The following is a 17,892-nucleotide window of genomic DNA, read 5'->3' as shown; positions in this document are numbered from 1 at the left end:
TGCCAACGGGGTGGGAGTCGGCAGAAGTTCCTCCGAGTTGTCCTCCAGGATGACTCCATGCTCCACTCGAATACGAGGGAGATCCACCGAAACTTCTGCCACTACGACTGGGTAGACAGGAGCTTGCTGTGGCGGAGGGGCGTAGTTGGTGTTAACTCGGTTGGTTTGGAGAGTACGAACCATCTACAAGAGAAATGTCAACTCAGTTGAATTTTAAAGAGGTAAAGCTGATAAAATAATTTTATAAGAATGAAATTAGCAAGTTTTGAACAAACTAGGCTTTCCATTTCTAACTAGTCTAACGACCTAGGGTCAACATAGTTCTGATACCACTTCTGTCACACCCGGTTCTGAGGGCAAAACCGAATGCATAGCATATCTATTTTCCACACATATGTTGATGTCACAAGTGTAATATATCAAAAGACAATGCAATAAAGGCGTAAAGTGAGTAGAGTACTTTATTACATCATCTAAATCATTGTATCTTTAACAAGTATCAACATCAAAGTAAGGCGGAATTAAATATGGGTGACCTCCCACAGGAAGATGACCGGCGCATCGTTAGACTCAGTATTCATCGAAATCTCCATCAATGTCTTCTTCATCACCCTATGATCAAAATATTTGCAAGGGTGAGCTCACTTATGGTCGGGCTCAGCAAGTGGGGGGAAAATTAATGCAGGTTTAACAAGGTGAGGCTAAGGTTGAGTTGTAAGCATTTTAGTTGATCAATATTTTATTAACAACACCCGTCTTACTAATAAGTGTGTATCCCAAGTATTCCCATTAAACAAAGGTTTAAGAGTATAACAAAAACACTTAAGTGAAACCACTTAAGCAAACCATTGGTAGATCATCAGATCTCGATTTATTGTCCATCTTTAAGTTCAATTATCATGTGAGGGTCCAGGTTGCTCTTAACCGTGAGCACGGCTGACATATCAGTTTTACACTCTGCAGAGGTGGTACAACTTTACCCACAAGCCATGTATCCCATCTAGCCTGGGTTGATCGGACCCGTAAACACTACCAAGGTGAATGGCTAGGGATCCATTATGAGGCTTTCACAAAATACACTTAATATAAAGCAACCCGCTAAGGTTTCCAAGTCGGTGTGGAGGCCCTCTGGGTGAGGTACCTTAGCCAAGAATATGTCCCCATGGTAACGTGAGCTGCCACCACTGCCGCTCCCCCTCTTGCCCATATTTCAGGTAAGGTTGCTAGGTACTAAGCATATAAAGCTAATTACCAAAGCCAGAGCCATGATAGCACTCGTGGTTGCACTGTTATCCTGGGTGGTCACTCCATGTTCCAATTAATATGAATTAATCTTGTTTAACCATCGGGTTAACACCATAATGACAATTTCATTTCTGGAGCATTAATATCAAATAATGAGTGACATCAAAATTATCAAGTTGAGCGGTAGCACAAATTTGCAAAGCATAGTATTTTCCCACGGTAATCAAGGAATACAGTTGGTAAATCTAGAAAAATCCTTAATTAGGCAAATCCCATCAAATTATGCAATATATCCAAAAAGTAAACATTATTATATGCATTAATTGGGTACAAATAGAATATGCAGATGGAGAATCCACTTGCCTTGCTCGAACGTGTCCTGCAGGTCGTCCTCGAACGTGTTAGGCTCGTCTAACTCACAGTCCACTTCTAACATCGATTTGCATATCGCACATACAAAAGAATACGTACGCCAAATAAATAAACATACACCAGTACAAGGGTAATCATTCACCATTACATTCACATTCATACATCACACTTATCACACTCATAAATACGTCTTAAAGCGTAAATATTTATTAACTCATTTATGACTATTACTGCGAATCATTATTGACGAAATTATGAGTCAGTGCTATAATACTAGTTTTATCTAGTATAACATGTATTAACATTCTTTATGAAAATAAATGCTAATTATTACTAATAAATTTTATCCCTTTTATTACTAAGTAGAACTTATGCGTATAGCTAAAATGGTTCATTCATGACTCTACTAACATTAATATTCTAAGAATCAATATAAATCACCAATTGGGCTTTTTATAACAAAAACATGGTTATTTTGACATAAACAAGTATTTCACTAATTCTAAGATGTTAAGTGTTATTCTTATGGACACCTTTATTTTGGCTAGTAAAAACCTATTTTTGTTACGACTAGTGATATTCTTTTAGTTTTCTCTTTTCTTTCTAAAAGAAAGTATTATTAATAATAATCAGAGATAAATTATCTAATAACCTATAATATTTATATTACCATGAATTCTATACCATTTACTAATTCCATGTTAAGAAAAGCTTCTATTATCTATTAAAATGAATTTATGATTATAACCTTCCAAATAATTTCCAAAATTCATTGTGAACAAAATTAACTATAAAATTACCTATCTAGCGTTTTTATCACCATCATGTGTCTATCCATTTTTGTCATACTTCTATCTAATCCAACTTTCTAAAAGTCATCGTAAACAAATAACATGAATAATAATGGTGCACTAATTTATCGCATATATCTACCAAAAATCCATAGCGCACATACGCATGAATTTCAAATCACAACATGCTCATATTACAACACAATGATTATAAAATTCATAAACTAAATCAAAAAGTGATTTCAAAAATACATAAAATTATTTTGGGTCGTCTTCCACCTTGAGCTTGCTCGTGTGAAGGGAGAAAGTTCGACGGGGGTTCGGTCGAGTGGAGAAGAGAAGGGGTTCGGCGTCGGGTGGCTCCGACGGGGCTGCGTGGTCCACTAAGCTCCGGCGACGGCATGGCGAACTCCAGCGATGGCGGTGGTGGCTCAAATGGCGAGGAGAGTGAGAGAGAGAAAGGGGCGAGCTCGGGTAGGGAGGAGGGACAGAGAAGCTCGGCCGGTATTTATAGAGAGAAGGAGGGGAGAGGAGAGGAAGTCGGGAGAGAGAGAGGCGACCGGGTTCTTCAAGACGCCATTGATGGCGGCGGCATCAATGGGGAGAGAGTGGGGAGGGGAGAAATGGTCGCGTTGAAGCTCCATTACGCTGAGGAGACGAACGACTGCGGGACGTCGCGCGGGGTGGCTCGGACGCGGAGCTTGGGCGCGGCGCGTCGGCTGGCGGCACGACATCGGGCGCGGGGTGGTGTCCTGGCGCGGGGCTCGACCGGGGTCGGGGCGCGGCGTCCTGGTGGCTGCGCGGTCGGGGAAGGGAGAGGGAAGAAGAGAGGGGCCGGGTGGGGCCCGCGCGTAAGAGAGAGAGGAGGGGGAGAAAGAAGACGGTGGCGGCGGCGGCTGCTGGTTAGGGCAGGGGAGGGGCGCGGCTAATGGGCCCTTAGTGGGCCGTTAGGGTTAGGGCTAGAGTTTCCTTTTTTCTATTTCTTTTCTAATTTCAAAATATATTTTAAAATAACCCTAAAATTCATAATAATTGTACCAAAATTATTTATAACTAAAATATTTATTTTTGGACTAATAATTATTATTTTATTTAATTGGATTTTCATTAATAAGGAAACACTATTAAATATCCAAAATCAAACAAGAGTAAACAAAAATTATTCCAAATGCAAATAAATAACAAACACTTGAATGAAAAATTTATTACCATAATTACCATTAATAACTAAATGCATTATTTTTAGTTGATGGTTTTATAGTGTTACACTGATCTAGCTCAGACTACTAAGATCACTCTCGACAGTCGAGAGGACTTCATGGTCGACTTGTCTTTGGAATTGGTGGAAAAAGACCTATATGTGGAACAGTTGATCCAGCGCATCGCGACTCTAGAGCAGAAGGTGGAGATCCGGGATAACACCATCGATATCCTAGAGATCCAGCTCCTTGATGTGTAGGAGGAACTTGAGGAAGCCAATGACCACCTGGAGATGCACCATCAAGACATGGAGGCAAATGAGGCAGGAAGTGAGGGAGAGGAGGATCCCGAGGAATTGGAGCCAGCTCCCGGTCCAAATGCAGCTCCATCTGAAGTACCCCCTTCACCTGCGTCCAGTGTTGCCTCTACCACTCAGGGTTGACGGGTTAGTTTGACATATTAGGAGGATAGGAAACCACGCGAGCTTAGTTTTGGTACCAAATTTTTGGACTAGGCTTAAGGGTGGATCCCCTAAATTGTTGTAACCCGGGAAAAACTTTTGTGGACAGTGAAATGAATGCAAGCATGTTATCCTCGTTTGGTTCAATATTATGATATGTCATTTTTCTCCACATTATATAAAGAATATTGTTTGGAATCGTGAATCAAGGTAACAACGACGAAATTTTTGTTTCCAGATGGCAGCAAGGCAGCATCGCGAGCAGAACGAGCAGGTTCCCCCACCACCTCCTCCAGCTCCCACGATGCAGGAGCTAATGGCTCAGCAGAATGAGATTCTGCGGCAGCTGATATAGCGCCAACCCCACCCTCAGTAGTATGGTGGAGGCCAGCAGCAACGCCCTCCGACTGCGGCGACGTACCAGGAGTTCTTGAGCACGCAACCGCCCTTGTTCACCAAGGCAGAGGACCCGCTATACGCCGATGTGTGGCTCAGGGTTGTGGAGTCCAAGTTCCCACTCCTCACGGGAGCTTACCTTGACGACGCAAAGACTGCTTTCATGGGACACCATATTCCAGCAGGGATTCTAGATCGCAAGCTCAATGAGTTCTTGGCATTGACTTAGGGAACCCGCAATGTGTTGCAGTATGCCCAGGCCTTCAACGACCTATGTCAATATGCGAGTTATCATGCAAATTCAGATGAGAAGAAGAGAAACCGTTTCCGCAGGGGACTCAACACCAAGCTTCGTGAATGCCTCAACATTGTTCGGGCTGACAGCTTCAATGAACTGGTCAACCTCGCCATATCACAGGAAGACTGTATTGTAGCTCACCGAGTAGAGAAGAAGAGGAAGGCCCTAATGTCAGCAACTTTAGCTCCACCCCAGAGGTTCCGTATTGTCTCCAACAGTCAGAGTAGGGGATTCTAGCATCAAGCAGGGAGATGGGTCATTAGGCCGCCACAGTAGTAGCAAGTACCCAACCGTTTCCCCGCTCCTGCTCCAAGGAACAATCAGACCCAGCAGCAGCAGTTCCACCAAGGGAAGAGAAACAAATGCTTCACGTGTGGCAATGCAGGCCACTATGCCAAGAATTGCCCGCAGAATCAGCCAAGGCAGATGCCAGCACCTAACCAAGACAAATGGAGGAAGCAGAAAGTGCAAGTCAAGCAAGGGAAGCTCAACTTCACTACTCTGGAGGAGCTACCTGAAGGAGCGCCCATCATGACTGGTACTTTTTCCGTTTTTAATCAACCTGCATTGATTCTGTTTGACTCTGGTGCATAACATAGCTTGAATAGCCAGAAATTCAATGTCAAATGTCAACTGCCTTTCTATCATACCCAAGGGTCCTTCATGATTGCAACGTTGGGAGGCAAGAGTGTGACCAATCAATTAAATCGAAATGTGCCTATTCAATTGGGGAGCAAAATTGTCAAAACCACCCTCCTCATTCTAGGGATGGATAATGTGGATATTATTTTGGGAGCTAACTGGATGACCCAACACCAAGTAGTGTTACATGTCGACAATCGCATCGTTGAAGTCCATTCCCCTACCTGTGGAAAATTCACCATATTTGCCTAGTCAAGAAACCACTCGGTCATGTGCTTTTTCCATGATAGAGCTACCATTGAAGAAAATTCCAGTGATATGTGATTATGCAGATCTCTTTCCTGATGAGTTGCTAGGAATGCCGCCAGATCGGGATATTGAGTTCGCCATTGAATTGCAACCGGGAACGACACCTATTTCCAAGAGGCCCTACCGGATGCCACCCGCCGAGCTGGCAGAATTAAAGAAGTAGCTGCAAGAATTCTTGGACAAGGGTTTCATCCACCCAAGTACTTCGCCTTGGGGATGTCTGGTCCTGTTCATGAAGAAGAAGGAAGAGAGCTTGAGATTATGCATAGATTACCGCCCACTCAATGCAGTGACTATCAAATACAAGTATCCTTTGCCTCGTATTGATGTTCTTTTCGACCAATTGGTTGGAGCTAAGGTGTTTTCCAAGATTGATCTTCGCTCCGGCTATCATCAGATCAAGATACGAGCAAGTGATATTCCAAAGACTGCCTTCTCGACCAGATATGGGATGTATGAGTATTTGGTGATGTCGTTTGGGTTGACGAATGCACCCGCGTACTTCATGTATATGATGAATTCAGTCTTCATGCCTGAATTGGACAAGTTTGTGGTGGTCTTCATTGATGATATTCTGGTGTACTCGAAGAACGAAGCTGAACACGCCAAACACTTGCACACAGTACTCCAAAATATGAGGGAGCATCGCCTTTATACCAAATTGTCTAAGTGTGATATTTGGCTGAAGGAGATTAAATTCTTGGGTCACACTATCTCTGAGGGAGGAATAATTGTTGATCCAGATAAAGTGCAAGAGGTGATGAATTGGAAGCCGCCAACAACTATTCGTCAGATTCAGAGTTTTCTAGGATTGGCCGGGTATTATCGGCGATTCATTCCAGATTTCTCTCAAATTGCGAAACCCATGACATAATTGTTGAAAAAGGGAGCAAAATTTGAATGGGGTCAGAAATGTGAAGATGCCTTTCACACCTTGAGGCAACATCTGACCACAGCACATGTGTTAGCGCAGCCTGACAGCAACAAGTCGTTTGATGTGTATTGTGATGCCTCTGGCACTGTACTGGGTTGTGTTTTGATGCAAGACAACCGAGTCATTGCCTACGTGTCAAGAGCGCTCAGACCTCATGAGCAAAATTAGCCTACTCATGACTTAGAGCTGGCAGTCATGGTTCATGCCCTAAAAATGTGGAGGCATTACTTGATGGGGACTCACTGCAACATCTATACAGATCGCAAGAGCCTCAAGTACATCTTTACTCAGGCTGATCTCAACATGAGGCAGAGAAGATGGCTGGAATTGATCAAGGACTATGACTTGGAAGTGCATTACCACCTGGGGAAAGCTAATGTGGTAGCAGATGCCCTAAGTCGAAAGTCACAATGCAATTGTATGGTGATGAATTGTCGCATCAATACCCTATGTGATGAGTTGAGTAAGATGAGGATTGAAGTAATTCCTTCTGGTACCTTGTCTCACATCTCCGTCGAGCCAACCTTGTTAGACTAGATTATTTGACAAGGGAGTACAAATCATCAAAGAGAATCTTAATCAAAAAGTGGATAAGTATAAGTGATTTTGCCAAGACAGCAAGGGGATACTATTATTTGAAGATAGACTGGTGGTTCCTAAAAATAGAGACCTCAAGAAGAGACTCTTGGATGAGGCTCTCGCCTCTCCAAATTCTCCATGCACCCGAGAAGCACCAAGATGTACTGATGAGGACATCCTCCACTATTACCCGTTGGCAAAGACGCAATTGGCCCAGTTGGCCCAATTGTAGTCAGACGGCGACCGTGTGAGCCTCAGAATTATCCCACCTCGCTTAACTTGGGAGGAGGAAGCCACTTTAAAAGGGAGAGCCACCCTTCCCCCATTGGGCTAGTCTTTTGGAGCGATTGGGCCTTTCCCTGAGTTGGGTGTGCTTAATGAACTGTTGGGCTCCGGGCAACCCTAATTTGTTGGGCCTCGGCCAACCCCACCTGGGCTGGGTGCATCATCTGGTATCAAAGCTAGGGCCCATTTTCAGAAGGTGGGAATGATGAGGACATCCTCCACTATTACCCGTTGGCAAAGACGCAATTGGCCCAGTTGGCCCAATTGTAGTCGGACAGTGACCGTGTGAGCCTCAGAATTATCCCACCTCGCTTAACTTTGGAGGAGGAAGCCACTTTAAAAAGGGAGAGCCACCCTTCCCCCATTGGACTAGTCTTTTGGGGCGATTGGGGTTGCCCGGAGCCCAACAGTTCATTAAGCACACCCAACTCAGGGAAAGGCCCAATCGCCCCAAAAGACTAGCCCAATGGGGGAAGGGTGGCTCTCCCTTTTAGGGTTGATTTGGTGACAAGGGGATCCCGTGAGGATTAGAGGGGGTTGAGGGGGAAATGAACTAATTTCCCCCTCAATCCCCTCCGATCCTCCCGGGATCCCGGATCACCAAATCAACCCTTAAAGTGGCTTCCTCCTCCCAAGTTAAGCAAGGTGGGATAATTCTGAGGCTCACACGGTCGTCGTCCGACTACAATTGGGCCAATTGGGCCAATTGCGTCTTTGCCAACGGGTAATAGTGGAGGATGTCCTCATCATTCGCACCTTCTTAAAATGGGCCCTAGCTCTGATACCAGATGATACACCCAGCCCAGGTGGGGTTGGCCGAGGCCCAACAAATTAGGGTTGCCCGGAGCCCAACAGTTCATTAAGCACACCCAACTCAGGGAAAGGCCCAATCGCCCCAAAAGACTAGTCCAATGGGGGAAGGGTGGCTCTCCCTTTTTAAAGTGGCTTCCTCCTCCCAAGTTAAGCGAGGTGGGATAATTCTGAGGCTCACACGGTCACCGTCCGACTACAATTGGGCCAACTGGGCCAATTGCGTCTTTGCCAACGGGTAATAGTGGAGGATGTCCTCATCATGTACCATGATCTGAAACCCCTGTATTGGTGGACCAGGACGAAATGGGAAATAGCCAAGTATGTATCATAATGTGAAACCTATTAGAGGATAAAGGAAAGCCACTTAAAGTCAGCTGGTGCCTTGCAACCCCTATCGATACCTTCATGGAAATGGGGTGACATCAGCATGGATTTCATTGTGGGTCTGCCCAACACCTCTCAACATCATGATTCAATCTGGGTCATTATGGACCGATTAACGAAAGTGGCTCATTTTCTTCTAGTGCACACCACCGATAAGGCTCATAAGTATGCAGAGTTGTACATTGACCGAATTGTGTGTTTGCATGGATTGCCCAGACAATTGTCTCTGACCGAGGAGCCCAATTCGTAGCCAGATTTTGGGAGCAATTGCAAGTACTTGGGAACCAAGCTGGTAAGAAGTTCAGCTTACCACCCTCAAACTGATGGTTAGACCGAAAGGGTAAATCAGATTCTTGAAGATATGCTAAGGGCTTATGCAATCGAATACGACAAGAACTAGGATAAATGCCTCTCTTTGGCTGAGTTTGCTTATAACAACAGTTATCAATCTAGTCTGAAGATGGCACCTTTTGAAGCCTTGTATGGAAGGAGGTGTCGAACACCCCTCAACTGGTCACAGCCCTACAAGAGAGAAATCTTTGGGCTCGACCTGGTGTTAGAAGCCAAAAGAAAAGTCAAAATGATCAGAAAGAACCTAGAAGCTGCTCAGGCCAGGCAAAGAGTTACCACGATAAGAGGAGGAAACCCCTCCAGTTTGAAGTGGGAGATATCATATATCTGAAAGTATCGCCCACAAAAGGAGTGCAAAGGTTTGGATCAAAGGCAAGTTAGCCCCTCGCTACGTTGGACCTTATGAAATCATAAAAGCATGTGGACCAGTGGCATACAAATTGAAGCTACCTCCAAAGATGTCTACCATCCATAATGTGATCCATGTACCCTAATTGAAGAAGTGTGTTCGGTTACTAACAGATGTCATAAACGAGCCAGATGTGGAGATAGAGCCAGATCTATCATACCAAGAACACCCCTCCAAGGTTCTGGATTGCAAGGAAAGATCAATTCGTGCAAGAACGATCAAGATGTATAAAATCCAATGGAGCAACCATTCAGAGGAAGAGGCTACATGGGAGACTGAGGATTTTCTGTGCACAAACTACCCCGATTGTCTAGCTAAGGAAGTCGGTACGTAACCATACTGAAAGGGAAATAGGGTTTAACCTTTTCCTATAAATAATTTTGGTGGTTGGATGCCCAACACAAATATTGGACTAACTAGTTTGCTCTAGATTATATATTCTATAGGTGCATAAAGGTTCAACACAAACCAATAAAAGATTGAAGTTAGGGATCAAATTCAAAGGAGCAAAAAAATCGAGTATGACCTGGTCTGGCGCACCGGACAGTGTCCGGTGCACCAAGACCGTACAACGTCCAACTCTCCACTCTCGGGTTTCTCAGAACGCTCTCCGCTATAATTCACCAGACTGTCCGATGTGCCATCGGACTGTCCAGTGCACCATCGGAACAACGACTCCTTTGCGCAACGGTCGACTGCAAAAGCTGAAGAATCAGATGAACAGTGAAGAATAGTGCAAGCAGAGTCAGAGCCGCCTGTCAGAGGCGCACCGGACAGTGAACAGTGCTTGTCCGGTGCGGCACTGGACTGTCCGGTGCGGCACTGGACTGTCCGGTGCTACTATAAGACAAAGCCTCCAACGGTCAGAAGCTCCCGAACCCTAATGGTTGGGTGATGTGGCTAGCGCACCGGACTGTCCGGTGCGCCCATCGACAATAGCCATCCCCAACGGCTATGTGGTGGTTGAGGGCTATAAATAGCCCCCAACTACCACCACTCCAAGCATCCAAGTTTCTAGCACTTCACATTTAATACAAGAGCTAGTGCATTCACTCCTAGACATAATTCAAAAGAATCAAAGCCTCTCCAAGTCCCAAATTCATTCCAAACACCTAGTGACTAGAGAGAGTGTTTTGTTCGTGTTCTTTGCGCTCTTGCTTCTTGGATCGCTTTGTTCGTTCCTCATTCTTGTTCTCAAGTGACTTGTAATCAAAGCAAGAGACACCAAGTGTGTGGTGGTCCTTGCGGGGTCTAAGTGACATATTTGATTAAGGAGAAAGCTCACTCGGTCTAGGTGACCGTTTGAGAGAGGGAAATGGTTGAAAGAGACCCGGTCTTTGTGATCACCTCAATGGGGACTAGGTTCTTTAGAACCGAACCTCGGTAAAACAAATCACCGTGTTCATCTGCTCTATTTCTTGGTTGATTTGTTTTTCCCCTCTCTCCCGGACTTGATATTTGTTCTAATGCTAACCCCGGCTTGTAGTGTGTGTTTAAAGTTGTAAGAATCAGATTCCGCCTATTCACCCCCCTCTAGGCGACTTTCACATACCCCAGACCCCTGCTCTCTGAATCCAAATATAAGAAATATGATCTTAACATAAACCAAGTTAAGCTATAAAACTAGAACAAAAAGGGCTTCCTTTTGAAGTTGCAAAGAGGATGACATTCGAAGAGCAGATTATCTAAAGAACCTTATAAGCAAACCAATACCATGAAAGCAAGTTGTAACCTTTTTCCTCACCCCTAGAGGACCCCGACCCGAATCTCAGGGCAAGATTCTTTTAAGGGGGAGGGCTGTAACACCCTAGGTGTTACTTAGGATTTTCCCTACACACCCATATTTGTGAACATTATCACATGTGAATTAAGTTGAGCAAAAGACACCAAACTTGAAATGCTAAAACTAAATCAAGTCTTTTCATCCCAAGAATCATACCCTAACCACATCATGCACCCCAAAGTGAGCAAAATTCTCAAACCCTAAAACTACCCTATTAAGCCTTTTTAAGTACCACCAAGAAATTTAGTGAAAAGGCTATGAAAACATAAAACCATGATTTGGACCAATTAAAAAAGTTGTAGTACACTAAATAAGCTACAAAATATAGTAAGGAAGTTTAATCAAAAGGGTTTTTGCAAAATTCTCAAAACAACCACTTAAGTGGAGACTTCAAAGGAAAATCAGAAATTCATAATTCTGAAATCTAACCTTCTCATCAAAATCAACCGTGTTCACCTAGTTCCAAGGCTCAAATATGTGAGGTCCAAATAACAAATTGGCGCCAAATTACCTTAGGCACGCCCTGGCAAAATTTGGGACAAACCCCAGCCCTTTGACATGATCTTGGCATCGATTTGCCTCGGGATGCAGCAGCCAGACACTAACGATTTGACTACGCGACAACTCTCTGTACACGGCCGAAAACCTCTCGGATCCCACACAAAAACGACGAAGCATACCCCAGGGAACATATCTTACAATATGATCTTTCCCAAATTCGCGAAGATTTGGAGCCTATGGGCGTTGGAACAGGAACAAAAGTAATGTGCCACGTGCTCGACCGCGGCCGACGCGCCGGTGCACGCCTGCCCGCGCGCCCGCGCGCCCGCGCCGAGTCACGTTCGCCCGTGCGCCCTCACCGTTCCACGCTCGACTGTGCACCGCGCCACGCCTATAAGAGCAGCACGGCCTCGGCCGTACTCCCTCTGCAGCGTGCCCAACTCCCCAAAGCCAGCCTATAGCTCCGACGACCTACCCGTGACCCGCCACCACCGCTAGAGCTCGGCCACCGTGGCTAGACCTTTTCCCGGCAACCTCCAATCGATCCAGAGCCTCGGCTAGCTTCCCCAGAGCCCCGTAATGCTCCCTGAAGCAAGAAACTGAACGCTACCTCACCAGATATGCCGTTCCACCCTCGCCGGAGTTGTTTCCTCTGCCGGCGCGCGTGGCCACGACTAACCGGTAAGCCATAGTTCGAATACTCGCGCCCATGTCTTCCCTGACACCTAGTGAAGCTCGCTGCATGGTTTAATCGAATCCTACCGTTGTGGTTAGGCCTGAACACTCGCCGCCGACGAGCTCCCCCGTCTGCGCACTAGGTTCGACCGACTCCGACCACCGCCAGCGACGAGCCGACCATCGACGTGACCGCCGTGACCTCCCCGACCTCTGTGGACCCTTCACCGAAGCTAGATCGCCGCCAGTAAGCCCCGCCACCCTTTCCTCTGTCGCAGTTACTGTTCCAGTAAGGTTAGGAGCACAGGTTAGATTTAGGTTAACCCTAGGGGGTTTTCTGTAATGTCAGCGACTCACATGAATAGTATACCGAGGGCTAACCTGTGAGAGAAAGGGTAAAATAGAACCAGGGACTTCAGCGCAAAGATGATTTTCTTTTTCCTTTTTGAATTTCTCAGTTATTAAATCTGCAGCAAACTTGATAAATGCATAACTTAAGGAGTATTCATCCAAATTTGGTCAAATTAATTTTGCTGGACTCTGTAAAATATGAACTATCAAGCAAAAATAGTAAACCCCATGTTTTCTGTACTATTTTTAGAGTTTTGAATTAAATTATAAAACTGCCCAAATCTTAATAATGCAGAGAAAAATAGAAATGCTTCTAGACTAGGTTTGAGAAAAATTGTGGAGACACTCACCTAGTAGTTACACTGTTTAAAAATAATAAACACCACAGTATACAAGGCTAAACCAGATATATCCATTAAAGCCTATTTCTGCCCAAACTTTAGGAAAATGAAAAGGGGATAGAAAATAGAAACCAGAGGGTGACCACATTTTTCCTAGTATGCCTAAGTGATGTAGTTCATAGGAAAAATATATGGAACCCTAGTCCAGTACTAATCTGAGTTTATAATTTTATTTAGGTGTTAATAAGTTAATAAAGACCATGATTAAAAATATAAGGACACATGCAATAATGGCAAGAAAAATTTAGTAGACCCTTGACCACTAATGTACCACAGCAAAAATTGTAACCACCCCAAACCATCATAGTAAGCGAGTTAGACAAATAAAACTTGGATTTTTCCAATACTTCAAATAAATCAAAAGAAAGACTAAAAATGGGAAACAGTGAGCAACCCTTGTTTTTACCTAAGTACTTATGTTGTATACTACAAGAGAAAATATAATACTAAGGTAAAAATGTAATGGAATACACCTCACCCCCTGCCACATGAAAAAGACCATATATTCCAAGAAATCTTACAACCCATTCCCTATTAAGAAAAATTAACCAACTTTAAGAATGATTGCTCTTGCGCAAAGAAGAAGATAGAAAAATTAGGAAATCTGTTGTTTGACATTTTTCAAAAATAGTAGTGGAAAGCACCACTAAGCCCCCAAACTTTAGAAAATCAACCAGTAAGTATCTTTGACTAAAATTTGGCATAAAGTCATATTATTACACCTAGATACCAGCAAAAATAAACCCTAGGGTAAAATCCACTCCTAGAAGAGAGTTGTAGTTCAAAGCACCCCCTCTGCCCTAAATTTTAATATTTTTGTGTAGAGAAAACCATTCTCATTTTAAGCCTCAATTTTTTAGACTGAATTATATAAACCAATGAGAAGCCACTGTATTTTTTACAGAATTTTTGTGAATTTTTAAATCAGTATTGTAGTTCAAAGCCACTCTAAAAGCCTAAGTAGAAAAAGGAAAAGAAAGGATTAATGAAGTACTAAATTAAGCCATAAATAACTCCAGCCAAAAACCTTATTAAGTCTTCACAAAGACATTGAAGGATTGTTGAGTACAACATTAATCCAACTTCCTAGACTGGCCACACCTACTTCTAAATACCAAGTACCACTAAAATCCTCAATAGTGGAACTAAGACCCGTCCTGCTAACTTGAGTACTTCACCTTGCATTTTAATTATTAAATTTACATATCATAGCATACATTTATCTCATTCATTGCATTCATTTTGATTGCAACCTCGCTAACGGAGAGTACGTGCTCATCCTCGAGCAAGAAGTTGCCCAAGAGGATGTCCAGGAGCCAGCTCAAGAGCCTGCCACTGAGGATCTCCCCACAACCCCAACTTTTGAAGGCGAGCCCCGGTTTTATGCATAACTATTTGTATATGCTACTTTACTACACTTAATGGTTATAGGTTTGTAATGTGCACTTAAGCGTAGGAGTTGCCTGAAACCCTAGTTGCATAAACTCAGGATTCATTTTTGAGATGGATACTAGTATGCTAGGTCGAGTAGCTGCTTTGCTAATTAGGGACGGTTGATATGTGTGGGACGGAGTGCCCCTACATGTTCTATGTTTAGGTTTACCTTGCAAGGTTAAAACTCGATTTGAATCGTCTGCTTCTCGCAACTAATGAGACTGCTTGACCCCTTGTACTGCATCGAGTAAAAAGTGAAATGTGGTTTTACTTGTTATAACATGTTGATTGTACTAAATGATTGTTACTATGTATGCTTAGAAAGGAGCAAACCTAGCTTAATTAAATATGCTAGAACTGGAAAAGGCTAAAATTATTTGTAGACTCAGCTAGTGCTTTTGGCAAACTAACCCCTCAGCCAAACAACTGCATGGTCTAGAGGTAGAGGAGTAGACTCCTCACACCGGGTAAGTCTAGCTTAGTATTAGTATACACAGCCTTGCTTGGGGCATATTTTTTTCAGGTACGCTACAGAATATGGTTGATGATGTGACTTGGCCTTCCACCCTGCCACCGGGTTGGACGGACGAGTGGGATGCTGCCTCGATAGGAGAGGACTAGGGGAAGTTGTGGGCTAGGCCTTGCCCTATTCCTCAGTATCGTCGTTATCGATTATCCGCTGCATTTTATTAAGAATTTGTTATCTTTTATTAAAACTCCGATTTATGTAATAACTCTAGTACATTAATTTGTGGTTTCATGTTTATTGTATTCTCTCTGCAACTCACCATCGTGTGAGCTAGTGGTATTCGATCCTTGGTAAGTGGCTTTATCGGAGTAGATCCGAGGGACTGACGGGTTATTCTGATTTAAGTGTGTTGCTGCGTCCAAGACGTGACTCGGGCACTTAATCTAGAATAATCTGGGCAGTTCCGCCATAGGTTATGACAAATAAATAACTAATTTATCCTTAATATAGGTTATAACTTGTCTAGAGGTTATACTTTAATCAAACGCTAGATGAAATATTTTAGCTTTGCTTTAGACAAGCTAATCTCGTAAACATGGGGCAAATCAATTTTTTGCAGACATGTTAAATAGTAAAATAAGGTTTACCAAGGGTAGAATACATTATAACAAACATAATGCAACTTGAATGGGTTAAATCGGAGTTAAAACGTGGAAGATATGCATTAAATAAGATTTAGGATCACTTTATACTAGTTTTACTAGCTACGGGGATCAATTTGTAAATTCTAGGGGCCTATACCCAATTACTTAACACGACAAGGGATGGCGGGTTGTTTCTTTGAAAACCGAGGGGCTCATTTGCACTTTATCGCAGTCGAAGGAGCACAGGCTCATTTGAGCCATTGGATCACCAATCGAGTGCCCATATTAGATTAATCTTTTAATGAACCGGTACTCAACCGGCATCCACAGGATCAAGAACTCACGGTGCCGATTTAATGTGTCGTGATCTAATCTAAACCGCCCAATCCCATCTACACGACTCAGATCCCTTCATCGAACGGGTATTCTCCCATCTAATCTGCAGCGTCCGTTCCAAGATCAACGGTCCCCTCTTCTTCCTCCTCAGCTCCAAGCCGTAGTGGCCCGCGCGAGCCTTCCGACTGCGCACCCACCGGAGCCAGGGGATCCAGTCCCCCAATGACCCGTATTCTATGCTTACCCGAGCTAAACAAAGCAGGAATGAAGCAAAACTACGAAGAGGGTTGCTTACTGTCTATCATGTAGCAGGCACTCCCGACCATGACGCAAAGCGGATCTGCGGCAACCCAAGTCTTCGGCGAGAAATTCCGTAGTCCATGGCCCGAATTCTCCCATCAAGATGCGATTTACGTCATCCCCGAGCGTCGACAAAGCGCCCTAGTCACCAGCTTGACTCCGACCGATGATGTGGATGAGATTTGGCGGGGGCGGCGTGGATTCCCTTTTCTCCCTCTCTGTTGTTTCTCCCTATCTGGTGGAGGCATGGACGCTGACTTAGGCCAAGGGGGAGAGTCACGAGGGCCTCCAACTTATACCCTTGGCCCCAGGGCAAGGAACAAGTCCAGCCAACGGCCACGACGAGCACCGAAGCGGCTTCCGTGGCGAGGAAATCAGCTTTACGCGCAACAACTCGAAGAACACCCGACCTGACCACTAGGGTCCACACGATAGCGATCCAACACGACATTTTTAGGCGCGGTCGGATTTCCTAGCCAGCAAGCCCGCATTGTCAGCGGCGCGCGGACTGTGATGTGCAGGGCACCAGACGGGCCGACGGTTGAGGGGGGAAGTGGGCCAGTGGTTAACGCGACTAGGTCAGGAAAAGGGGTTTTGGCCCATAAGCTGATCTGATCTCACTCCCTTTTCTTTCCTTTTCTATTTTATTTCTCAAATTTCAACTTAGTTTCAGATTCAAATTTCACCAACTTCAAGTCAATACCAACAAAAATCCAGTATGTAGGTAGAGTAGTATTTTATTAATTATTTTATAGTTCTATTGACTTGATTTTAGTCTTGCATGCACATAAAAGAAAATAAATCTCATTCTATAAAAAATTTGAAGACCTTTCTTTTTCAGAGTTTATACTTCGTTGTCAAAGTTGAACCCTTATGTTTGGTCGAATTAATAGTGTCCTCCTTCCTAAATTTTAACCAAATCTAATGCCTTGTCAATTCCCATAAAGGCACATTAATATAATCTATATTTTAAGTTAAATATTTAGAGGAAGCAAAGATAACTCTTATGTGGGAATTTGGCTTCTAATCTATCATTAGAAAACATGGTTATCAACATCTTGGGAGAATTCTTACAAGTCATTAAAATCAAGATTTTATGGTGTTACATGACATCGCCGACAGACCACTCCCACTCTACGGGCCGCGACCCATTGCCCTCAAGGCAACAAGCAGCAAGGAGGCGCTACTTAACAGGGTGGCACAAGTAGAGGCTGTCGGGCTCAACAAGGAGGAAATGGTGCTTGTAATCAAGCGCTTCAATGCTGCTTTGAAGGGACGCAAGGAGTATCCCAACAAGAATAAATCAAGGGGAAAGCGCTCCTGCTTCAAATACGGTAAGTCTAGTCATTTTATAGCACAATGTCCCGATAATGATAATGATCAGGCACAAGAAAAGAAAGGGAAGAAGGAGAGGAAGAAAAACTACAGGAAGGCGTAGGGTGAGGCGCAGATTGGGAAAGAATGGAACTCCGACTGTTCTTCATCTGACTCCGACGATGAAGGACTGGCTGCCTCCGCCTTCGATAAGTC

The 17,892-nt window shown here is 44.1% G+C and overlaps 1 long non-coding RNA gene across 1 annotated transcript; it reads right to left on the bottom strand.

Moving 5' to 3' along the window:
- Positions 1–435: 435 nt before the first annotated feature.
- LOC109940152 (uncharacterized) lies at positions 436–16,790 on the bottom strand. The gene is made up of 2 exons (XR_002262671.3): positions 16,358–16,790; positions 436–612 (listed from the first exon to the last, which is right to left on the bottom strand). It is a non-coding gene; the product is annotated as an uncharacterized lncRNA (long non-coding RNA).
- Positions 16,791–17,892: the final 1,102 nt, after the last annotated feature.

The sequence above is a fragment of the Zea mays genome, chromosome 6 (assembly GCF_902167145.1).
Source record: "Zea mays cultivar B73 chromosome 6, Zm-B73-REFERENCE-NAM-5.0, whole genome shotgun sequence".
Classification (NCBI taxonomy): domain Eukaryota; kingdom Viridiplantae; phylum Streptophyta; class Magnoliopsida; order Poales; family Poaceae; genus Zea; species Zea mays.
This window is presented reverse-complemented; position numbering and strand designations above follow the sequence as displayed.